The following is a 5,841-nucleotide window of genomic DNA, read 5'->3' as shown; positions in this document are numbered from 1 at the left end:
GCTTATTTTTTCTAGGGTTCAATTTAACTACAGAGTTTCTACATTGATTCTTAAACTCCATGATATATCTAGTACTATCAGAAGGGTGTTGAAGTTTCCCACTATTATTGTTACCACCTACCTCTCTTTGTGTTTTTTTAAATATATATTTTATTGCATTTTAGGATTTGGAGTACATATGAAGAACATGAAAGATTGTTGCATAAGTGCATACATTGCAAAGTAGTTTGCTGCCTTTCCCCCCAACACCTATATCTGGCATTTCTCTCCATGTTATCCCTCCCCAACTCCTCACCCCCCACTGTCCCATCCCTAGTCCCCCCATGCAACAGGCCCCAGTTTATGATGCTCCTCTCCCCATGTCCATGTGTTCTCATTGTTCAACTCCCACCTATGAGTGAGAATATGTAGTGTTTGATTTTTCTGTTCTCGTGTCAGTTTTCTGAGAATGAGGGTTTCCAGGTTCATCCATGTCCCTACAAAGGATATGAACTCTTTGTTTTTTATGGCTGCATAGTATTCCATGGTGTATATGTGCCACATTTTCCCTGTCCAGTCTATCATAAATGGGCATTTGGATTGGTTCCAAGTCTTTGCTATTGTAAACAGTCCTGCATTGGACATTCATGTGCATGGGTCCTTATAGCAGAACAATTTATAATCCTTTGGATATATACCCAGTAATGGGATTGCTGGATCAAATAGAATTTCTATTTCTAGGTCCTTGAGGAATCACCACACTGTCTTCCGCAATGGTGGAACTAATTTACACTCTCACCAACAGTGTAAAAATGTTCTTAATTCTCCACATCCTCTCCAGCATTGGTTGTCTTTGGATTTTTCAATGATAACCATTCTAACTGGCGTGAGATGGTATCTCAATGTAGTTTTGATTTGCATTTCTCTAATGACCAGTGATGATGAACGTTTTTTCATATGTTTGTTGAACTAATATATGTCTTCTTTTGAAAAGTGTCTGTTCATATCCTTCAACAACTTTTAAATGAGCTTGCTTGTTTTTTTTTTTTTTTTTTCTTGTAAACCTGTTTTAGTTCTTTGTAGATTTTGGATATAAGTCCTTTGTCAGACGGGTAGACTGAAAAAATTATTTCCCATTCTGTTGGTTGCCAGTTCAGTCTAACGATTGTTTCTTTTGCTGTGCAGAAACTCTGGAGTTAAATTAGGTCCCATTTGTCTATTTTGGCTTTTGTTGCCAATGCTTTTGGTGTTTTAGTCATGAAGTCCTTGCCTACTCCTATGTCCTGAATGGTTTTGCCTGGGTTTTCTTCTAGGGTTTTTATGATGTTAGGTCTTATGTTTAAGTCCTTAATCCATCTGGAGTTAATTTTAGTGTAAGGTTTCAGGAAGGGGTCCAGTTTATGCTTTCTGCACATGGCTAGCCAGTTTTCCCAACACCATTTATTAAACAGGGAATCCTTTCCCCATTGCTTGTTTTTGTCAGGTTTGTCAAGTATCATATGGTTGTAGATATGTTGTGTTGCCTCCAATGCCTCTGTTCTGTTCCATTGGTCTATCTTTGTTTTGGTACCAGTACCATCCTGTTTTGATTACTGTAGCCTTGTAGTATAGTTTGAAGTCAGGTAGCATGATGCCTCCAGATTTGTTCTTTTGGTTTAGAATTGACTTGACTATGCAGGTTCTCTTTTGGTTCCATATGAAGTGTAAGGTGGTTTTTTCCAGTTCTGTGAAGAAGGTCATTGGTAACTTGATGGGGATAGCATTGAATCTATAAATTACTTTGGGCAATATGGCCATTTTCACGATATTGATTCTTCTCAACCATGAGCATGGAATGTTTTTCCAACTGTTTGTGTCCTCTCTTTCCTCTCTTATTTCCTTGAGCAGTGGTTTGTAGTTCTCCTTGAAGAGGTCCTTTACATTCTTTGTTAGTTGTATTCCTAGGTATTTTATTCTCTTTGTAGCAGTTGTGAATGGAAGTTCATTCTTGATTTGGCTCTAAGTCTGTTATTGGTGTATCGGAATGCTTGTGATTTTTGCACATTGATTTTGTATCCTGAGACTTTGCTGAAGTTGCTTATCAGTTTAAGGAGATTTTGGGCTGAGATGATGGGGTCTTCTAAATATACAATCATGTCATCTGCAAATAGCACTAATCTGTTGCAACCTGTAGCTTCCCTGTCACTTCTCTAGCTCTCCTTTCCTTCTAAGATTTGTTTCCTATTTAAAATCTTCTGCCACTGCCATAGCTACTGCTGTTACTGGAACCACATAACCACCTTGATTTTGTGGTTTGCCAAAGTATTGGTTGCCACCACCATAGGGACCGCAGCTTCTCCCCACAAAGTTTTCTCCCTTCATGGGTCCCAAATTTGACGACTGATTGTGGTAATTCCCAAAATCATTGTAGCTTCCACCACCTCTGATATTGTTTCCACTACCACCACCAAAGCTACCTTCACCTCTGTTGTTATAGCTGTCATAGCTGCCGCTCCCACCATAGCCACTGCCTTGGTTTCCATAACCCTGTCCACCACTTCCATAGCCTCTGCTTCCTCCAGAATAACCATGGCCACCTCCTCCATAACCACCATCATTACTAAATCCATTATAGCCATCCCCACTGCCATCATATCCACCACCACTACAGCTGCCACCAAAGCCATAACCACTGAAGTTTCCTTCATGACCAAAGTTGTCATTCCCACCAAAACCACCTCCACGACCACCACCGAAGTTTCCAGAACCTCTTTGACCTCTTTGGCTGGATGAAGCACTAGCCATCTCTCACTTTGACACGGCTTTCCTAACTTCACAGTTGTGGCCATTCACAGTATGGTATTTCTGAATGACAGTGTTATTCACAGGGTCATCGTTGTCAAAGGTTACAAAGGAAAAGCCCCTTTTCTTCTACTGCCTCTGTCAGTCATGATTTCAATCACTTCAATTTTTTCATACTGTTCAAAATAATCTCTTAGGTAATATTCTTCAGTGTCTTCTTTAATGCCACCAACAAATTTCTTTTTCAGAGTTAAGTGGGCACCTGGTCTTAGAGAATCTTTTATTGAGACAGCTCTCTTTGGTTCCACAACCCTTTCATCCACTTTATGTGGCCTTGCATTCATGGCTGCATCCACCTCCTCTGCAGTAGCGTAAGTGACTAACCCAAAGCCCCTGGAGTGCTTGGTGTTTGGCTCTCTCATTACCACACAGTCTGTGAGCATTCCCCATTGCTCAAAATGGCTCCTCAGGCTCTCATTGGTTGTTTCAAAGCTCAACCCTCCAGTGAAGTTTCCTCAGCTGTTCTGGCTCTTTAAGAGACTCTGACTTAAATGTGATAGCAGGGAGAAGAGAGACTTTAATAATGCTTCTTTGGCAGCATCCACAGACCTGCCTATCTGTTTTGTTACATCAAGTAGTATTTGTTTTATGAATCTGGGTGTTCCTGTGTTGAATGCATACATATTGAGAACTGTTGTATTTTCTTGTTGAGATGATCCCTTTATCATTATATAATTATTCCCTTTGTCATTTTTTAAACTGTTGTTGTCTAAGTATAGCTACTCCTGCTCATATTATGTTTTAATTTGCATAGAATATATGTTTCAAATCTTTAATTTTGAGTCTGTAAATGTCTGTACCAGTTAGGCACATTTCCTCTAATACATTATATAATGGGATTTTCTCCTTTTATCCATTCTGCCTGCCTCTATCTTTAAAGTGAAGCATTTAGTGCATTTGTGTTCAAGGTTAGTATTGATTTGCAAGGCTTTGTTTCTGTTATATTGTTAAGTATTATCAAGTTGCTTTACAATATAAATTGTGAAATTGCTTCCTTTAAGACCTGCAAGTTTTACACATTCATATGTTTTTATGACGATGAGTATCATCTTTTATTTCCATGTTTAGAAATCCTTTGAGCATTTCTTTTTGGACCTGTCTAGTGTTGACAAATTCTATCAGTGTTTGCTTGTCTGGGAAAGATGTTGTATACCTCCTCCATTTATGAGGCTTAGTTTAGCAAAAATTTTTCACTGAAATGTTATTTTTCTTTAAGAAGACTGGAAATAGTACTTCAGTGTCTTTGGGCTTGTACAGTTTCTACTGAAATTTCCTTTGTTAGTCTGCTTGGAGTTGCTTCAGAGGTAATATGACATTTCTCTAACTGCTCTTAGGATATTTTCCTTTACATTTGCTTGAACAGCATGATGACTATGTGTTTTGGTGATGTTCATGTTCTAAAGTACCCTTCAGGTAATATCCAAGCTTCTTGTATTTGGATGCCTGCAAATCAGGCAAGAATAGGAAAGTTTTCTGAAAAATTTCCTCAAATATGTTTCTAAACATTTTACTTTTTGTTCTCCATCAGGAATGCCTATTATTGATAGTTTTTGTCACTTTACATAATCTCATATTTCTAATAGCTTTGTTTATATTTTAAATTTTTTTAAGTTTTGTATGACTAGGTTAATTAAAAAGATCAGTCTTCACACTGTTAAATTATTTTCTCTGATTAGTCTATCCTTTTGTTAAAGCTTTCAACTATATTTTGACATTTCTTCAGTAAAGTTTTTCACTTCTGGAAGTTCTCATTCTTTCTTTTTTTTTAAATATGCTCTTTTCTTTAATATTATGAATTGGTTTTAATTTTTCCCATTTTTTGTGTTGCTTTTCCACTTTATTTTGGATCTCATTGAGTTGCCTTACAATCCATATTTTGAATTGCTTACTGTCATTTCAGAACTTTTTTTCAGTTAGGATACATCATAGAGAGCTAGTTAGGATACATTGTAGAGAGCTAGTATACCTTTGGGGGTATTGCAAAAATATGTTTGCTTATACTTCCAGAATTGTTTGTCTGGTGTCTTCTCATCTAGATTAGCTATCTTGTTGGTATTCTAAATTTACTTTTATTTGGATGAGATTACCCTTACCTTGAGAATGTGACTGTAATATATGTTATGTAGTGTCCTTAAGCTTTGGTTCTGGGTGCTTTCTGTGGCAGACTGTGTGTTTCTTGGTTATAGATACTCTTTTTATGGTGGCTCTTAAATGCTGGTTATAAGTGCTATCTACTGAGTATGTGTGCAGGCTCACTGACTCCTGTGGTACTGAGATAGCAGAGGTCTCAGGAAGCTTATCTTGTTCCCCAGTTCCTGGTAGTTTTGTCAGTAGATTTTCTATTGAATTGTGCACTTCATCCTCATGCCAGTAGGCGGCACTAATGGATAAAAGCTGACTGTGGCTGACACAAAGGTTTATATGCTTGATCTTTGTATACTATGAGAAGCTCTCTTTTACTGCAGGCGATGAACTATTCTATGACTAACATCAAGATATTTCTCTTCTGCGGAGAAAACAGAAGCCTTGTACACTGTTGGTGGGAGTGTAAATTACTACAGCCACTTGGAGAACAGCATGAAGTTTCCTGAAAAAATTAAAAATAGAACTACTGTATTATCCAGAAACCACCCCACTGCTAGGTGCACCACATATGTACCATTTTCAAGAATTAGAAAATGCCATGATCTTATTCTTACTTATGATTATTCAACCATAAGAAGTAGATCATGTCATTTTCAACAACATAAATGGAACTGGAGCTCATTATATTAAGTTAAAATTAACTAGACACAGAAAGACGAACATCATATGCTCTTTTTTATTTGTGGGAGCTAAAAATTAATACAATTGAATTCATGGAGATAAAGAGTAGAATGATGGTTACCTGAGACTGGGAAGAGTAGTAGAGGTGGAGAAGTGGAGAGAGTTAATAGGTACTAAAGTATAGTTAGATCGAATGAATAAGATCTATCATCGATAAAGCAACAGGATGACTACAGTAAACAATAATCTGTCATA

General features: G+C 37.4%; 1 pseudogene; it reads right to left on the bottom strand.

Annotated features, from left to right (window-relative positions):
* Positions 1–2,203: 2,203 nt before the first annotated feature.
* Positions 2,204–4,214, bottom strand: LOC100410772 (heterogeneous nuclear ribonucleoprotein A1 pseudogene; annotated as a pseudogene).
* Between the last annotated feature and the right edge of the window lie 1,627 nt (positions 4,215–5,841).

This window comes from Callithrix jacchus, chromosome 2 (genome assembly GCF_049354715.1).
Source record: "Callithrix jacchus isolate 240 chromosome 2, calJac240_pri, whole genome shotgun sequence".
NCBI classification, from domain to species: Eukaryota; Metazoa; Chordata; class Mammalia; order Primates; family Cebidae; genus Callithrix; species Callithrix jacchus.
The sequence above is the reverse complement of the archived record's forward strand: the minus strand, read 5'-3'. Positions and strand labels throughout refer to the sequence as shown.